Source organism: Lithobates pipiens, unplaced genomic scaffold (assembly GCF_037356315.1).
Source record: "Lithobates pipiens isolate NorthernLeopardFrog02 unplaced genomic scaffold, aLitPip1_a1.2 Scaffold_18, whole genome shotgun sequence".
Taxonomy (NCBI): Eukaryota; Metazoa; Chordata; class Amphibia; order Anura; family Ranidae; genus Lithobates; species Lithobates pipiens.
Genome location: NW_027507758.1, coordinates 656,029,732 through 656,049,396, shown reverse-complemented (window position 1 = coordinate 656,049,396; position 19,665 = coordinate 656,029,732). Strand labels below are relative to the sequence as shown.

The following is a 19,665-nucleotide window of genomic DNA, read 5'->3' as shown; positions in this document are numbered from 1 at the left end:
AGTAACACGGGACCGGAGTTTGTCCACATCCTGCCTCATAACTCCTATTTCCAGCTCCACCACTTCATTCTTTGTAGTTAGCGTAGATTGATATAGTGGAATCACTGACATCTGTGTGTCTTTGGTCGGGGCATGGACCTGAATCCAAAGTAACACCACCTCAGGGGTCCCCAGGCATACAGCTCACAAAGAGCACCATTCCCCTAAATGCCAGGGCCCATAATCAGTGGGCAAGAGGCTAGCATTCAGTCCCCTCCAAAAGCCCCTGTCCTTTGTGAGTCTGTCACGTTTCTCCCCATGAAAGGTTGACTAACAAGGTCCCAGACCTTCACCTGGTCTGGACATGCGTTAGACAGGCAAAGTGAACTCACATAGTCTGCCCGCATGATCTCCTTTCTTGGCTGCAAGGAATAGTTGGCCTCAGTAGGTGTGGGGCCGAGGTCATTTACTCTGTCCGGCTGCCAGCATTTCTCTGGCATGCTGCTAAATGTGTTCTAGCAGTTTCCTGTATCCCCTTTTCAGATGCTGTTCCTTTCTTAGCAAAATGGTCCAGGTCAGGTTTAAGCTCTGAGACCCCTGCAAGACCGAGCATAGCCTCTCTATATTCTCGCAGGTCCTCAAGGGTAGGTTCCCCCCCATCGCCAAACACAAAACGATCGGTAAGGCTCTCCCACAGCAATCCAGGGCCACCAAAGTCATATCCCTCCGGAGAGCATTCTGTTGTCTCCCCTACATATCCCTGCTCTGCGTGCCATTGCAGAGCCCGATAATGATTGTCCAGCTCTATCTCCTGCTGGCCCAGCCTGTCCAACTCAGTCACCCATTGCTCCTGGGGTTTGCTCTCCCAAGAATGCCATCCGCAATGCCCGCTGGTCACTGGCCCGTTGCTCTTGGATTGGAAAGCACTTGCCCTGCTTTATACCAGCGAGCTGGAGGGCTCCAATCCAGAGCTCCACCCGTATCCGCTGCCTGAGCTCCAGGTATTCATCTGCAGACACAGTCCTGGTGTATGCTGAAAGGACGATCCACAGCAGCCCCAGGAACTCTGATCCCAGATCCAGATCTCCGCTGGGGTGACTGAAGTCTGCTATCCGGACCTTGGATACAAGTGGAATTTTGGATGTCCCGGACTGCAGGAAGCGTCCCACTGCTTGCCACCGATGTGACAGATCCTATCCCCCACACTCCGCTTGAGTGCTTCCGTTATATACCACTTCCTCCCACTCTGAATATAGATATCAGATATTCCAACCACTCCCAAGCACAAAACAAGACGAGACTTGCTTAGCTGCTGACATGGACTCTTTATTAGAACCAGAATACAGTATTTATACACTTTTAACACAAGGGGTTAGATAACGAGGTTGGGCTGCTCATGGATACTCCCCCTCCCCTCTAGTAAACACTTAGCAGACAACTATATAATTAGCATGTTAATTAAACAAACAATAGGTGAAATACTCTGTCAAGCCAGACTAGACTCATTTGCATTAAAGAAGACAACAGACAGGTGGCTGGAGTTGATGACATTATTAATATGGCAAATGCATATCCAGAGTCTGTGTGTCTTGGGGGGGCATGGACCTGAATCCAAGTAACACCACCTCAGGGGTCCCCAGGCATGCAGATCACAAAGAGCACCCTTCCCCCAAATGCCAGGGCCCATAATGGATGGGCAAGAGGCTGGCATTCAGTCCCCCCCAAAGGCCTCTGTCACAAGAGGATATTAGTAGTCCCTGCCAGCAGAGCTCTGAAGTACGCAGCCGCTCAGGTGGCCATCTTGGACATGACCACTGTTTAAGACATTTCAATAGGTGTGATAGTTACATAGTTAGTAAGGTTGGATAAAGACACCAGTCCATCAAGTTCAACCTGAGTGAGTGTCTACAATTGTCCCTATCCCTGTACATTGCACACTCACATCGGTCCTTACCCTCAAGGAGCCACAATCCAAGGTCCCCATTCATATACTAGGGGCAAATTTTGGACAGAAGCCAATTAACCTACCTGCATTTCTTTGTAGTGTGGGAGGAAACCCACGCAGGCACAGGGAGAACATGCAAACTCCAGGCAGGTAGTGTCATGGTTGGGATTCAAACCAGCGACCCTTCTTACTGCTAGACGAGAGTGCTAACCACTACACTACTGTGCCGCCCTAATGTGATGGGGAAGAGGAATGAGGGGGATGGGAGGGCGAGGTGTTCTCAGGCCTGGTAGATGGGGGGGAGTTTACAGGCCTGAAACCTTATTACCGGAAAAGACACATGGCGGGGGGGGGAATTCAGACATCCTCTTCCACCTTATACAGCACTGGGGGGTGATGTGTTTCTGCCCGGATTTGAACCGGGGACCTTTCGCCTGGTAGGCAAACGTGATGACCTCTACACTACAGAAACTATCCAGGTCACCCCCCATGTCTGGTCATGTGGTGTGGTGGAGAATGGCTGGACTAGATGATGCTGGACTAGATGATGCTGGACGTCCATGGGGTAGGGGAGAAGCAGGAGGGGGGATGGAGGGGTAGGGGAGAAGCAGGAGGGGGGATGGAGGGGTGAGGGGGGGTGGAGGGAGAGGGGGAGGGAGAGAGGGGGAGATGGAGAATGAAAGGGGGGGTGGGGACGGGGGGGAAGGGGGAGGGAAAGAGGGGGGATGGAGAAAGAAAGAGAGGGGGTTGGGGGGGAGAAGGAAAGACCCCCCTCTTTCCTTCTCCCTCCAACCCCCTCTTTCTTTCTCCATCCCCCCTCTCCCTTTCTCCCTCCACCCTCTTGGAGAAAGAGAGAGAAAAAGGGGGGTGGTAATGGGGGAGGGAAAGAGGGGGGATGGAGAAAGAAAGAGAGGGGGTTGGAGGGAGAAGGAAAGACCCCCCTCTTTCCTTCTCCCTCCAACCCCCCCTCTTTCTTTCTCCATCCCCCCTCTCCCTTTCTCCCTCCACCCTCTTGGAGAAAGAGAGAGAGAGAGAGGGGGGTGGAGGGAGAAGGAAAAAGAGCATGTCTTTGGAGTGTGGGAGGAAACCGGAGTACCCGGAGGAAACCCACGCTGGCACAGGGAGAACATGCAAACTCCAGGCAGATGGAATCGTGGTTTGGAATTGAACCAGCGACTCTATTGCTGCTAGGTGATAGTGCTAACCACTACACCACTGTGCCGCCCACTACACCATTGTACCGCCCACTATACCACTGTGCCGCCTACTACACCAGTGTGCTGCCCTGGAGGGGGATGGAGGAAGAAAGAGAGAAAGCCTAGCCCCCTAGGCCCCCTAGGTCCCCGTTTCCTTGTCCCAACCTCATAGAGCAGCTACCGGTCTCTCTGTAGACGTTCATGGTCCACCAATGATGATATTGAAGAGGAGGACGTTGGTTGTTGCCCAGTCTCAGCCTCATAGTATATCTGCCACTCTCTCTCTAGAGCTTCGTGGACCGCCAATGATAGTGTTGAAGAGGAGGACACGGGTTGTTGTTCAGTCTCAGCCTCATAGAGCAGCTGACACTCTCTCTCTAGAGCTTCGAAATCCGCCAATGATGTCGTTGGAGAGGACACTGGTTGTTGCCCAGTCTCAGCCTCATAGTATATCTGCCACTCTCTCTCTAGAGCTTCGTGGACCGCCAATGATAGTGTTGAAGAGGAGGACACGGGTTGTTGTTCCGTCTCAGCCTCATAGAACAGCTGACACTCTCTCTCTAGAGCTTCGTATTCCTCCAATGATGTCGTTGGAGAGGACACTGGTTGTTGCCCAGTCTCAGCCTCATAGTATATCTGCCACTCTCTCTCTAGAGCTTCGTGGACCGCCAATGATAGTGTTGAAGAGGAGGACACGGGTTGTTGTTCAGTCTCAGCCTCATAGAACAGCTGACACTCTCTCTCTAGAGCTTCGAAATCCGCCAATGATGTCGTTGGAGAGGACACTGGCTGTTGCCCAGTCTCAGCCTCATCGAACAGCTGACACTCTCTCTCTAGAGCTTCGAAATCCGCCAATGATGTCGTTGGAGAGGACACTGGTTGTTGTCCAGTCTCAGCCTCATAGTATATCTGCCACTCTCTCTCTAGAGCTTCGTGGACCGCCAATGATAGTGTTGGAGAGGAGGACACTGGTTGTTGCCCAGTCTCAGCCTCGTAGTATATCTGCCACTCTCTCTCTAGAGCTTCGTGGACCGCCAATGATAGTGTTGAAGAGGAGGACACTGGTTGTTGCCCAGTCTCAGCCTCATAGAACAGCTGACACTCTCTCTCTAGAGCTTCGTATTCCTCCAATGATGGTGTTGGAGAGGAGGACACTGGTTGTTGCCCAGTCTCAGCCTCATAGTATATCTGCCACTCTCTCTCTAGAGCTTCGTGGACCGCCAATGATAGTGTTGGAGAGGAGGAAACTGGCTGTTGCCCAGTCTCAGCCTCATCGAACAGCTGACACTCTCTCTCTAGAGCTTTGAAATCCGCCAATGATGGTGTTGGAGAGGAGGACACTGGTTGTTGTCCAGTCTCAGCCTCATAGAACAGCTGCCACTCTCTCTCTAGAGCTTCGTAATCCGCCAATGATGGTGTTGGAGAGGACACTGGTTGTTGTCCAGTCTCAGCCTCATAGAACAGCTGCCACTCTCTCAGTAGAGTTTCATGGTCTGCCATTGATGATGTTCTAGAGGTGGATTCCGGTTGTTGCCTGGTCTTGCCGTCCTCCGATGATGTTGGAAAGGACAGCGATCGTAGTTGCAGACTCTCACTGACATAGCTGAAGTCCCAGAAGTGATCCTCTTCCTCTTGGTTTATCGGTTTGTCCCGTTCTTCTGTGCACAGAAATTCAGACACTTTTATTATTCTATCCGGTACTTCAAGCAGAATCTGGAAAGAGAAAAAGTCCTTCATTAATATTCCTGATCGATGGTAACAAAGCTTGGTGAACCCCAACGACCCAGTGTGTGGAAAAGTACCCCAAGCAGGCTCATTCAGCCTCCTCTATTGGTCATAAGAAGCATTACATTGCACTAACTCATCCTTCACAAGAATCTGTCTATATCAAAATCATAGAAGGATGTGAAAATTCTGTTAAAAGAATTCCGGCCATGGAAATACCCCCCCTCCCCGCCAGATTTACTCAGGATCCTCACTGATTGGTATACTTACAGATGGTGAATCCAGTGTCGCCCGTGTCTTTCTTGTCTCCACGTCCTTCCAGTTGATGCCTTTAAAGAATGGGTGCCCCCTGAGGTCTTGTACTAGGTATGATCGCAGATTTTGGCTTTTACAGAGGAGCTGTAAAGAAAAAGAAAATACAATTAGAACACTGAAACAATGAGAAGTCTGAGCTCTGAGCTCGCTCCTGTGATGGTGCAGGTTACAAGTAATGTCTGGGCCCTACTTAGCAACATCCTAGCAACGTCTTGGGAGTTTTCAGGTCAGGCTTCTTGTGGTACATAAAAGGCCTACACCTATAGTAAGGGCATTATCTAGCTTTAGTCACAGTGACACATTTTGTGTTTATCTACAGATGACTCCGACCTGCATAGGACGTTTTTCTGGAAATTGTGAACTAACCCTTTCATTGTTCTTAGGGATGTACTAAAAGTCATCTTTCCATTAAATCTCCAACTGCCATGATTTGTTCTCAATGGCGGGTTCAAGGAAATGCTGTCTACTTACTCGGTCAATGAGGTCTTTGAGGTCAGTGTCCATGTCCTCTGGATAACGAGGCGGCTTGATATTCATCGCCACCTGCAACCCATAAGGGCTCTTCTGGTCGGTGTAGAATGGATGTTTTCCCGTGGCCATCTTGTATATTGTTACTCCCAGGGAGTAATAGTCAGCCATTGAATAGTATTCCTGGCGCCGGAAGACCTGTAGAAACATAATAGAGAGAGAAGATGAGCATAAGCTTGTCAGGTTATCCAGGCTAAGGATAGAGGTGACGCCATGCTGGCATAGGTGATGGAGGAATCTTTATCTTACCTCTGGGGCCATATAAGTTAGTGTCCCCACACATCCTTTAATCCTCCTAGAAGATGAGACGTTCGTTGCGGCCAAGCTGAAATCCGCAATTCTGATGTAGCCATTGCGGTCCAGTAAGATGTTCTCCGGCTTGATATCTCTGTGGACAACCCCAGAAGAATGCAGGTACTGCAGGCCGCACACAAGTTCCGCGGTGAGATATCTGATGGAAAAAGAAAAATATGCATTAGAACTGAAAATCCTTACAAATCAAAGTGATATATAGTATATATGTGTATGGATGGACAGGTTCAGTGGTCAGCCACCCCTGACTGCAGCGTGTCCCAGTCATTATACTTACCTTAAGATTTGGACATCAAATGGAGCAACATCGATCAGTTCCTGGAGGTTCCCGCCATTCAAGTGCTCCAGTACAATGGCCAGATAAGTCTGTGAGAAAAGAAGAGAGAAAGGTTACATTGTAGACATTGAAAATTTCCCTTTGGTGGAGGAAGAAATACGCACACAATGCAGTGTGGGATCTCCTCTCAGAAGATGAAAGAAATGGAAAGATAAAAGGACACTTACCTTTGTTTGGAATGCTCCATACAGATGTGTAATATATGGACTTCCTCCGGTTTGTTGCAGCACATCAACCTCTGTAAAGATACTATGTACAGCATCATTGAGTACTTTCCTTTTCTTAATGAACTTCACTGCCAGCTTATTAGTAGTGGCAGGATGGGAGGCCAACATTACCTTCCCGGAAGCCCCCTGTCCAAGAATTCCATGGAAAGTGAAGTTTTCCATGGATAGCTTACATGACTTCTCCATTATGTCACCACTACATGGGACTGATAGAGATGTCCAATGGTTTGTGGTGCTGCTAGGTGTTGGAGAACACCAAGACATTTGATTGTGAATGGAAGTCGTTGAGTCAATCTCCTTGTCCTCCGTGACTGATGGAGTGACTTCGACCTCTTTGTCCTCCATGCTTGATGGAGTGACTTCAATCTTCTTGCCCTCCATGACTGATGGAGGGGCTTCAATCTCCTTGCCCTCCATGCTTGATGGAGGGGCTTCAATCTCCTTGCCCTCCATGCTTGATGGAGGGGCTTCAATCTCCTTGCCCTCCATGACTGATGGAGGGGCTTCAATCTCCTTGCCCTCCATGCTTGATGGAGGGACTTCAATCTCCTTGTCCTCCATGCTTGATGGAGGGGCTTCAATCTCCTTGTCCTCCATGGTTGTTGCGATTTTCTCGCTCTTGCTGGTATATGGAACTCGTATGGTCGGTTCCCTGAGGTTAAGGGATTCATCATTTCCACCTAAAGAGAGAAAAAATGGTCAGATCATTTATTAATGTTAGACAGAATCTGTGGACATTTAAATGTTATTCTTTTACATATAAAAGTGAATGTCATCTGCATCATTAGAATCTTATGTTACATGATTTGTTCTATGTTTACCATCCATGGACAATATGGTGGTTCTCCAGTCCCTGGAGGTCCTTCGTTTCAGAACAAGGAATCTGATGGGGACACCTGCTGTGGAGGGATCTGATGGGGACACCTGCTGTGGAGGGATCTGATGGGGACACCCGCTGTGGGGGGAATCTGATGGCACCTGCTGTGGGGGGAATCTGATGGGAATACCTGCTGTGGGGGGAATCTGATGGGGACACCTGCTGTGGGGGAATCTGATGGGGGACACCCACTGTGGAGGAAATCTGATGGGGGACACCTGCTGTGGAGGGATCTGATGGGGACACCCACTGTGGAGGGAATCTGATGGGGGACACCTGCTGTGGGGGGAATCTGATGGGGACACCCGCCGTCTAGGAATTTGATGGAGGAATTTGATGGGGACACAGCATATATCTCCTCTAATAGTACATACAGTATATATCTCCTCTAATAGTACATACAGTATATATCTCCTCTATCTGGTATTCTCAGAGTGGATTGGAGATTTTGCTCTCTAATCATATAGTTGGTTAATTATATTTATTATTGTATAGAGATATTTAAGAAAAAAAATGACCTTTTTTAAAAACTTTACATATTAACTAAATTATACACCACAAATTTTAAGGTCATTAATTAATTAATCTAAACTATAATCAGCCAACTAATTGCTTATGAAAATAATCATTAGTTGAAGCCCCACTGTGTGTATATTATATTACAACGCATGTCACCCCTCCCCCCACATAAATATATATACTGTATATACGGGAGTATAAGCCGAGGTACCTGATTTTACGACAAAAAACTAGGAAAACGTATTGACTTGAGTATAAGCCGAGATGAACAATGCCCATTTGCAGCAATAAGTCCCCCGAAATTTCAAACTCGGCAGTTAAGGGTCCCTAGAAGCCCCCTATCTGCAGCCAACATTTGGGGTCTCTGGAAATTACATTGCTGCAGATGGACACAGTTGACCAAATTTGGGGCCCCGTACCTCGGGGCCACTTAGTGCTAGGAGCCCCAGCTTTGTTGCACGTTGTAGTGCTCGTTCCACTGTGTTTGCACACCAAATTTGGTGCTCCTAGCACCAAGTGGCCCAGAGATACGGGGCCCTAAAGTAGGTATGGAAAATGTCATTCTATGCTGCAGAAAAGTGCTTGACTGGAGTAATCCGAGGCTCGGCTTATACACGAGTATATACAGTATATATATATATATATATATATATATATATATATATATATATATATATATATATATATAAATACACACATATATCACCCCGCATGTCACCCCCCCCACATATATATATATATATATATATATATATATAATATATATATTTAATATATATATATATATATATATATATATATATATATATATATATATATATATATATATTAAAATTTATAAATATTACTAACCAATAGCGAAGCTTGGTGGGAATTTCAGGTGCTGGAACATCCAGAGTCCCAGCATGACAATTATATTTCCTTCTTTGTTGGTGTTCAGAAGGTTCCGTATCTGACAAACGTTCATCATCCGAAACAGACACATTATTCTGTTATCAAATAATGAGCAAAAACTGCAGAGAATACAAAACTCCGTCCTTCTACCTCCAATCTCTATCGCAGTCTGAGGACCAACTGACGCTGCTGCCAGATATCATCACTTGGCTCCTCCCACTGCCGCCGATGACATCACCTGACTCCTCCCACCGCTGCCTTGCATGGACGTGCTAACCGTTTATGCAAATGAGGCACCTGGGGTTGCGTTGCCATGGCAACAACTGACCTCACTCTATGTGACTGCATTGTAATAATTATATATATATATATATCACCCTAATATTTATATATATATATATATATAATCACCACAATAATAATATATATATATAAGCGGGGATGGGGGAGGCGGTAAATATGTTATGAATGGTGATGAGTTGTTTAATTTATTGATCATATTTGGGTTGGAGGTTTGGATGTTATAGCGCCCCCTGTACCCCATTAAATCTAAGATTTATATTGCTAGGGGGAGGGTACAATTACTATCATATCACAATGATTGGGAGGGGGAGGGGGGTCACTTATTTCTGGTATATATTATATATCCAGTACCAGCCAATAATCCTCCTCCATTACCCGACCATTCCTCACTATACACACCTCTGATTGCCAATAGAACTATCAAACCCCCCACCATACAATATATGTTATATCACTTTATTACCCCCCATAAGAAAGAAACATCTGTCTGTATAATCACGGGGGGGGGGGGGGAACACCAATGTTGGTCGTTATAATTGCTACCAGTGACCCCAATGTTGGGAGTTATAATTGCTACCAGTGACCCCAATGTTGAGGGTTATATTTACTACCAGTGACTCCAATGTCGAGGGTTATAATTGCTACCAGTGACCCCAATGTTGGGGGTTATAATTGCTACCAGTGACCCCAATGTTGGGGGTTATAATTGCTACCAGTGACCCCAATGTTAGGGGTTATAATTGCTACCAGTGACTCCAATGCTGGCGTTATATTTGCTGCCAGTGACCCCAATATCTGTGGTTATAATTGCTTCCAGTGACCCCAATGTTGGAGTCATAATTGGTGCTAGTGACCCCAATTTTGGGGGTTATAATTGCTGCCAGTGACCCCAATGTTGGGGGTTATAATTGCTACCAGTGACCCCAATGTTGGGGGTTATAATTGCTACCAGTGACCCCAATGTTGGAGTCATAATTGGCATCAGTGACCACAATTTTGGGGGTTATATTTGCTTCCAGTGACCCCATGTTCGGGGTTATAATTGCTACCAGTTACCTCAATGTTGGGGGGTTATAATAGCTACCAGTAACCCCAATGTTTGGGATCATAATTGTGGCCAGTGACCCCCAAAGATTTGAGTTATGATTGCTTCCAGTGACCCCAACATTGGGGGTTATAATAGCTACCAGTAACCCCAATGTAGGGGTGTATAATTGCTGCCTTTGACTCTTCTGTTGGGGTTTATAATTGTTGCCAATAACCCCAATGTTGGTGGTTATAATTCCTTCCAGTAACACCAATGATGGGGGTTATAATTGCTGCCTGTGATCCTAATGTAGCGCCTATAACCCGTTGCAGGGTGGACTGGACTGAATGGGCTTACCGGTTACCTTCTCTCGGCCTGCTCCTCCACATCTAGGGGTTCCCAGGGTGGACACCCAACGACTTGTACACTGACACAGATATAGTCCTTTCAAAAGGTTTTATTTTGCAGTAGAACTTTCACAAAACACAGTCTCTTAGGGAACAGAGGGCACGGGGTGAAGAACTCAGGTACCTTGAACTGCTGGTTGTAACAAAGTCTCTACTTCCACCCAGAGAGTAGCTACTCGCAGCTGGGCACTTCAAGGCTGAACAGACCTCTAGCCAGAGATCATGGCTGTCGGCACGTTGACTCAAAACTTGAACAATCAACTGAAGATAAACAGGAACCTTTTTCCTCCGTACCTGGAACGTCTCCAGCTTCATTTGAGGTACTGGAAAAGTGCGGACTCGTCAATGTCCTTCCCAACTCAGTAACCAGGCACTTCTCAGGATTCCACTTGTCGGCCCTCCTCCGAAGAGTCCTCCCCCGATCACTTGCATGAGCTGTGGTGTCTCTCCAAGCCGAGAGCACACCCGGACACCCAGACACTCTGAATCCTCCCTCAGTTACAGCTCCTCGGACCAGCAGGTTGCGAGACTTGGGAACAGACAAATCCTCACCCCAGACCAGAAGGGTATATCAGGGGCCACTGATAGGAACATGCTGTGGGATGTCAGACACCCTGGGACCGGGACCCCTCACGGGTTCCCCCATCCTGGAACCAGAATAGACCACACGGGTCTCACGAACAACTCCGGAACCCCGAACACGTGACCCACACCTGCTTAAGTACCCCCTCCCAAACTCCTCAGCAGGCCTGGCACTCCCGCTGATTGGCTCAGAGAGGTCCGATACCCAAACATCCAACCAGACCTGGTTCTAGCCTGTCATGTGCACCTCACCGCTCACATGACCAGGCAGAATATCAATAATGGCCTGGCCAGACTGGTTTTAGGCTTACCTACACGATTACCCCTCAGTACTGTAAGGTCCTGAGACAAAAACTAAATTTACAATGCGTGTGGCATTTGATCCCAAATGTCATCTGCTACAAAAGCAAAGCGCCGTATCTGGCCCCCGGGCCACGGAGACCACTGCTTTACACCATTGTTACATAGAGATTCAGCTGCTCAATATTTATGGATCTAGCCAATGTTTTGGCCATCACTGAAGGCAACCTCTCTACTTATATATCTTTCTCGTCACTCGCTCAGTTTGAATTGCTCAGGTTTCTGTACGGTTAAGTGTATGTAAAACCAGTTTCTTTTTCCTGGTGCCAACATTGTAGCATATGTGTCATGGTGCTACTCACAGTGAACCCTCAGGCGAGCAGGTGACACGGGATCCCCCGGGGCGTGGAATCTAAGAGTCAGCCGGTGTTCTGTCAGGGACCCTCTCACGAAGGTTTAGATTAGCTGCGTGCTAACCCCAGGTCACGACCCCGGGTTCACCCTGCTCGCTAGGTTAGTACCCGAAGACACTGTAGAGAAGGATGGATGGATGAAGCAAGGAAAGTCAGGTAGTGAGCCAAGGTCAGGGCGGGCTGCAGACAACGTAATCAGAACAAGCCGGGTCGGTACACAGGAGATCAGATCACGAGAAGACAGGTAAACAGGTTACACAGGGGAGTTAGGAACAAACGTTGCTCAAGCAACCAGTAGCAGCGGCAGCCAGGAGGAGGCCGTGCCCAGCGGCAGCCAGGAGGAGGCCGTGTCCAGCGGCAGCCAGGAGGAGGCCGTGCCCAGCGGCAGCCAGGAGGAGGCCGTGCCCAGCGGCAACCAGGAGGAGGGTCGGGAAAGCGTCAGCAAGGAGGAGGGTCTTGAAAGCATCAGGCAGGAGGAGTGTCTTGAAAGCGTCAGCCAGGAGGAGGGTCTTGAAAGCGTCAGCCAGGAGGAGGGTCTGGAAAGCGTCAGCCAGGAGGAGGGTCTGGAAAGCGTCAGCCAGGAGGAGGGTCTGGAAAGCGTCAGCCAGGAGGAGGGTCTGGAAATCGTCAGCCAGGAGGAGGGTCTGGAAAGCGTCAGCCAGGAGGAGGGTTTGGAAAAAGTCAGCCAGGTGGAGGCCGTGCCCAGCGGCAGCCAGCTGGAGGCCGTGCTCAGCGGCAGCCAGGATGAGGCCGTGCTCAGCGGCAGCCAGGATGAGGCCGTGCCCAGCGTCAGCCAGGAGGAGGCCGTGCCAAAGCGTCAGCCAGGAGGAGGCCGTGCCAAAGCATCAGCCAGGTGGAGGCCGTTCCCAGCGGCAGCCAGGAGGAGGCCGTGCCCATCGCCAGCCAGGAGGAGGCCGTGCCCATCGGCAGCCAGGAGGAGGCCGTGCCCATCGGCAGCCAGGAAGAGGATCTGGAAAGCGTCAGCCAGGAGGGTCTGGAAAGCGTCAGCCAGGAGGAGGGTCTGGAAAGCGTCAGCCAGGAGGAGGGTCTGGAAAGCGTCAGCCAGGAGGAGGCCGTGCCCAGCGGCAGCCAGGAGGAGGGTCAGGAAAGTGGCAGCCAGGAGGAGGCCGTGTCAGTCAGGAGGAGGCCGTGCCCAGCGTCAGCCAGGAGGAGGCCGTGCCCAGCGGCAGCCAGGAGGAGGTTCTGGAAAGTGGCAGCCAGGAGGAGGCCGTGTCAAGTGTCAGTCAGGAGGAGGCCGTGCCCAGAGGCAGCCAGGAGGTGGCTAGGCCCAGTAGGAGCCCTCGCCCAATCCTAGGTGCCTCCCCTCTGCCTTACCACCAAAAGGCCCAGGATGAGGACAGTGACGGAGAACGCAGCACTGGGCCTCAGTAGGGATGTCAACCATTTCCTGAGGAGCCCCTCAACTCTGAAGAGGCCTATGCCTGCTTTCTAGCCACCAGGTTGCTGGACTTACAGAAGGACCAATGCCTCCTCGGTGAGGACATTTTTTATGAGGCCCTTCAGAAGGGGTTGAGGGGTCAGCTGAGTGAGGACAGCCACATATATGGGCAAGCCCATCCTCCTCCTCCTCTTCCTCCTCCTCCTCCTCCTCCTCCTCCCTCCTCTTCTTGCCACAAGTCCACCACCAGAAGCGCAGCCTCCAAGGAAGGTCGCAGTGAAGAGAAGAAAGTGATGACCTGGGCTCAGAAGACGCAGGCTATGGTAGTGCCACAGCCTGGGGATAGATCTGTCATCTGCGGCTGGTCCTGATCTCTGGCATTCCTTGTCCATATTGTGCTCCCTATTATATGGACTCCTCAAGATCCCAATTTTCTTTTCCACAGGATTGATTTGTGCCCTGGGGGCCAAAAGGTTTCACAAATTCCAAAAGTTTCTCCGGCGTTGCCTTCCTCTTTATTTTGTTACCCGGAATAAATGGAGATTTTATTTTCAGAAAATACTTTCCTTTGTGTTTTATTCAGTTTGTTTGTGAGTAGATAGGTACATTTCTAAAAGACCATGTCATATTGACGAGGGACACCTATCTTCTTCATGAAATAAAAAATGATAAAAGAGGAGAATGAAGAATAATTGTAAAGATTGTTCTGGAGATCCGACTTCTAACAACTAGAATATAATTCCTGAGAAGAGGAGAAATGATGAAGAAAGAAGAAAAGAATCTGAAGATGGGAGAATGAGCAGCGTGAGGAATGTGCTGTCCAATGGGAACGCTCGATTTACCGCGCCGATCGCCTCCGTCTCCTTCACAGCGTCGGTTCTGGTCCTTCGGAGCGGCGCACAGACCGGCGGAATTCCCGATACGAGTCGCTTCCGTCGGAAATATTTTCAGCATGTTCTATTTCTAGATCCCTCAGAAGAAAAAGAGTCAGATGAGGCCCAAACACCTTCCGATTATCCGACAGAAAGATTCCGTCCGACCTTTTCTGCCGGAAAGTCCGGTCATGTGTACCGGGCATTACAGCAAACAACCCGCTACATAGTGCGAGGTTCAACCTCTTTTCTTCTCATTTTAATGAGTGGCCACGAGTCTTGTTATACTGTTGGGGTCACCAGCCGATATTTATATATTGTGGGGTCACCAGTCCGATATTTATATATTGTGGGGTCACCAGTCCGATATTTATATATTGTGGGGTCACCAGTCCGATATTTATATATTGTGTGGTTACCAGTCCGGTATTTATATATTGTGGGGTCACCAGTCCGGTATTTATATATTGTGTGGTTACCAGTCCGGTATTTATATATTGTGGGGTCACCAGTCCAATTTTTATATATTGTGAGGTCACCAGTCTTGAATTTATATATTGTGTGGTTGCCAGTCTTTTATTTATATATTGTGGGGTCACCAGTCCGGTATTTATATATTACGGGGTCACCAGTCCAATATTTATATATTGCGGGGTCACCAGTCCAATATTTATATATTGCGGGGTCACCAGTCCGCTATTTATATATTGTGGGGTCACCAGTCCGATATTTATATACTGTGTGGTCAGCAGTCCAGTATTTATATATTGTGGGGTCAACAATATGGTATTTATATATTGTGGGGTCACCAGTCTGGTATTTATATATTGCGGGGGTCACCAGTCTTGTATTTATATTTTGTGTGGTCACCAGTCCGGTATTTATATATTGTGGGGTCACCAGTCCGGTGTTTATATACTGTGGGGTCACCAGTCCGGTATTTATATATTGTGGGGTCACCAGTCTTGTATTTATATATTGTGGGGTCACCAGTATGGTATTTATATATTGTGGGGTCACCAGTCCAGTATTTATATACTGTGTGGTCACCAGTCCAGTATTTATATATTGTGGGGTCACCAGTACAGTATTTATATATTGTGGGGTCACCAGTCCAGTATTTATATACTGTGTGGTCACCAGTCCGGTATTTATATATTGTGGGGTCACCAGTCTTGTATTTATATTTTGTGGGGTCACCAGTCCGGTATTTATATATTGTGTGGTTGCCAGTCCGGTATATATATATTATGGGGTCACTTTATGGTATTAATAATTTTATATATTGTGGGGTCACCAGTCCGGTATTTATATATTGTGGGGTCACCAGTCCAGTATTTATATATTGTGGGGTCACCAGTCCGGTATTTATATAAATTGTGGGGTCACCAGTCCGATATTTATATATTGTGGGGTCACCAGTCCTTCTCCATCCTAGATCCCCCCAGAGGTTCCTTCCCCCCAGTCTATAGATTACATTCAGATTTTTGCCCCCCAAATACATTATTTTACATCTCTCTACATTGATCCTCATTTGCCATGTGTAGTTGCCCCTCCCCCCATTGATTTGGTCAGATCTTCTTGGAAGGTTTCCACATCCTGCGGAGAAGTTATTGCCCTGCTTGGCTTCTTATCGCAAATACAGAGATTGGACTGTTTCCCCCATCCCCCTCCTCCAGGTCATTTCTGTACAAATTAACCCCTTCAATACCGGCATTAATACTCCTTCCTTTCCAGACCAATGTTCAGCTTTCAGCGCTCTCACACTTTGAATGACAATTACTCAGTCAGGTAACACTGTACACAAACAACATATTTATCATTTTTTTTTCATACACATAGAGATTTCTTTTGGGGGTTTTTTATTTTTTGCGATATAAGTGAAAAAAGAGCGAAAATTTTGAAAAAAAAACCCCACTTTTTTTATAGTTTCTATTTAGCAAATAAGTCATTTTTGTTCATAAATTGGGGCCAAAATTTCTACTTCTTCATCTTTTTGGTAAAAATAACCAAATCAGTGGATATTATTTTGTCTCTGTGAAAGTTATCGAGTCCACAAGCTGTGGTGCCAATCACTGAACATTGATCACATCTGATCACATCTGATGCACTGACGGCCGATCTCATTTCCTGAGGCTCTGAAATGACAGGAAAGTACAAATACCCCCCAAATCTCCCCTTTATGAAAAGTAGACAGTCCAAGGTATTTAGTAGGAGGCATGGGGAGGTTTTTGAAGTTGTCATTTTTTTGCCACAATTCTTGGGAAAAAGAAAAATGTGTTTTTTTTTTTTTGTTTTTTTTTTACACAATTGTCATATTATCAGGTTATTTATCACGCACAGCATATGCATACAACAAATTACACCCCAAAATACATTCTGCTCCTCCTCCTGAGTATAGCGATACCACATGTGTGAGACTTTTACACAGCCTGACCACATACAAAGGACCAACATTGAGGGAGCACCTTCAGGTGTTCAAGGAGCATAAATGACACCTCTAATTTCCTAACGACCTATTACATTTGTTAAGGCCCCACAGCACCAGGACAATGGAATTGCCCACAAAATGACCCCATTTTGGAAAGCAAACACCCCAATGTGTATTCTATGAGGCATGGGCTGCACATAGGTACTCAGATGGGCTGTGATGGGTGGTGACAGGTCCTCTTTATTGGGGGGTAATCAGTGTGTGAATTGTGTACACTGGGCGGTAATGAGATGTAACCGCAATCTCCTCCTCACATATGATCCGTGTGTGTGGAGGAGAACCCGGCAACATCTCGTTACCGCGGTTTGTTTACATTCTGTGACCGCCTGTGATTGGACATGGCCGGTCACGTGGTAAAGAACTAATTTCATGGGCTCTTTACTGAGATGGGGGTTGGGCTGTGTCAGGGTGACAAGCCGCATCCCCTAGGCGCAGTACATGTGACCGGCTGTGATTGGACACGGCCGGTCACATGTATCGGGGGGTGTGGATGGGGATGGAAACCACACAGATCGGGGATGGGCTGTGTCCGAGGGACACACCTCAACCACGATCGCCGCGCTGCGGGCCCCCGCAGGAGCAGCGAAATACCGAGGCCGTCATATGACTATGGCCGGGTACTGAAGTGGTTAAACAGCATTGGTCCCAGCACAGAACCCTGCGGGACCCCAATACCCACCCCCGACCATTCCGAGTACCCCCCATTTATCACCACCCTCTGAACTCGCCCTTGTAGCCAGTTTTCAATCCATGTACTCACCCCTGTGGTCCATGCCAACCGACCTTCCTTTGTCCAGATACACCACGTCTACGGGCCTTCCTTTATCTAGATACACCACGTCTACGGGCCTTCCTTTATCTAGATACACCACGTCTACGGGCCTTCCTTTATCTAGATACACCACGTCTACGGGCCTTCCTTTATCCAGATACACCACGTCTACGGGCCTTCCTTTATCTAGATACACCACGTCTACGGACCTTCCTTTATCTAGATACACCCCGTCTACGGACCTTCCTTTATCTAGATACACCACGTCTACGGGCCTTCCTTTATCTAGATACACCACGTCTACGGGCCTTCCTTTATCTAGATACACCACGTCTACGGGCCTTCCTTTATCCAGATACACCCCGTCTACGGACCTTCCTTTATCTAGATACACCACGTCTACGGGCCTTCCTTTATCTACATACACCACGTCTACGGACCTTCCTTTATCCAGATACACCACGTCTACGGGCCTTCCTTTATCCAGATACACCACATCTACGGGCCTTCCTTTATCTAGATACACCACATCTACGGGCCTTCCTTTATCCAGATACACCACGTCTACGGGCCTTCCTTTATCCAGATACACCACGTCTACGGGCCTTCCTTTATCTAGATACACCACGTCTACGGGCCTTCCTTTATCCAGATACACCACGTCTACGGGCCTTCCTTTATCTAGATACACCACGTCTATGGGCCTTCCTTTATCCAGATACACCACGTCTACGGGCCTTCCTTTATCTAGATACACCACGTCTACGGGCCTTCCTTTATCTAGATACACCACGTCTACGGGCCTTCCTTTATCTAGATACACCACATCTACGGGCCTTCCTTTATCCAGATACACCACGTCTACAAGCCTTCCTTTATCAAGATACACCACGTCTACGGGCCTTCCTTTATCTAGATACACCACATCTACGGACCTTCCTTTATCCAGATACACCACGTCTACGGGCCTTCCTTTATCTAGATACACCACGTCTACGGGCCTTCCTTTATCTAGATACACCACATCTACGGACCTTCCTTTATCCAGATACACCACGTCTACGGGCCTTCCTTTATCTAGATACACCACGTCTACGGGCCTTCCTTTATCTAGATACACCACGTCTACGGGCCTTCCTTTATCCAGATACACCAAATCTACGGACCTTCCTTTATCCAGATACACCACGTCTACGGGCCTTCCTTTATCTAGATACACCACGTCTACGGGCCTTCCTTTATCTAGATACACCACGTCTACGGGCCTTCCTTTATCTAGATACACCACGTCTACGGGCCTTCCTTTATCTAGATACACCACGTCTACGGGCCTTCCTTTATCTAGATACACCACGTCTACGGGCCTTCCTTTATCTAGATACACCCCGTCTACGGGCCTTCCTTTATCTAGATGGCAGCTCACCTCCGCAGTGTGATTTTCAGAATTGGTGTGAACACCCATGTGATCTGATTCTAGGTTGGTCGAAATAATAAGGGTCCTGCTACACTTTGGTGTAGATTTGGTGTGATTTAGGCCATACAGATTGAATGGCTCAATTCGCAGTGCTGAAGAATCACATGTGATTTGAAGAGGAAAGCGGTGCGATTCCTGTTTAGACTGGCATGCTGGTCTCGCACTGCATAGAGTGAAGCGGCTCGGAGCAGCAGAGAAGGACATTTCTTATGTTGAGGGGGATGTCTGGACGGTGGACTTAGAGATCTTCCAGCCTCTAGCTCTCCTCTAATTGCTGTTTTCATGCTGCAGCTGCACGCACACCTATCTAGCAGCATGCTGTGTGTGCGCACATCAGGGGGTGGGGTTGGTAGCCCCGGCACAGCAGGGAAGCGGGGATTGGTCAGTTTATAGGGGTCTTCAGCACACTGAGGTCCTGTGCTGTTGACTCTGAATCCTCCGGTGAGAATGGTGAGTGATTGGATCGGTACAGGCAGCTACATAGGCAGTGCAGTTCACCGTGCACCCAACCTGATCTCGTGGAGGCAGAGCTACCAATATTCAGGAGAGAGAAGTGATTGCCAGCCCCGCATGCAGAATAAAAGTGACCACCCAACTCCTGGACCAGGCAGCCCCAGCGCTGATCCTTGTCACTTGTCCATGCAGAGACCACACTGCAGTCCCTCCAGCTCACCTCTGCCGCATCCTGCAAGGTTGTGACAGAACCGGCCCTGATGGGGCCCCATGTGCACACAGGGCCCCCCCGAACAGTGCCCAGGGGTGCCCGCTCAA

At 48.3% G+C, this 19,665-nt stretch overlaps 1 non-coding gene across 1 annotated transcript; it reads right to left on the bottom strand.

Moving 5' to 3' along the window:
* Nucleotides 1-2,323: 2,323 nt before the first annotated feature.
* On the bottom strand, nucleotides 2,324-2,396 carry TRNAG-ACC (transfer RNA glycine (anticodon ACC)). The gene has a single exon. It is a non-coding gene; the product is annotated as a tRNA-Gly (tRNA).
* Nucleotides 2,397-19,665: the final 17,269 nt, after the last annotated feature.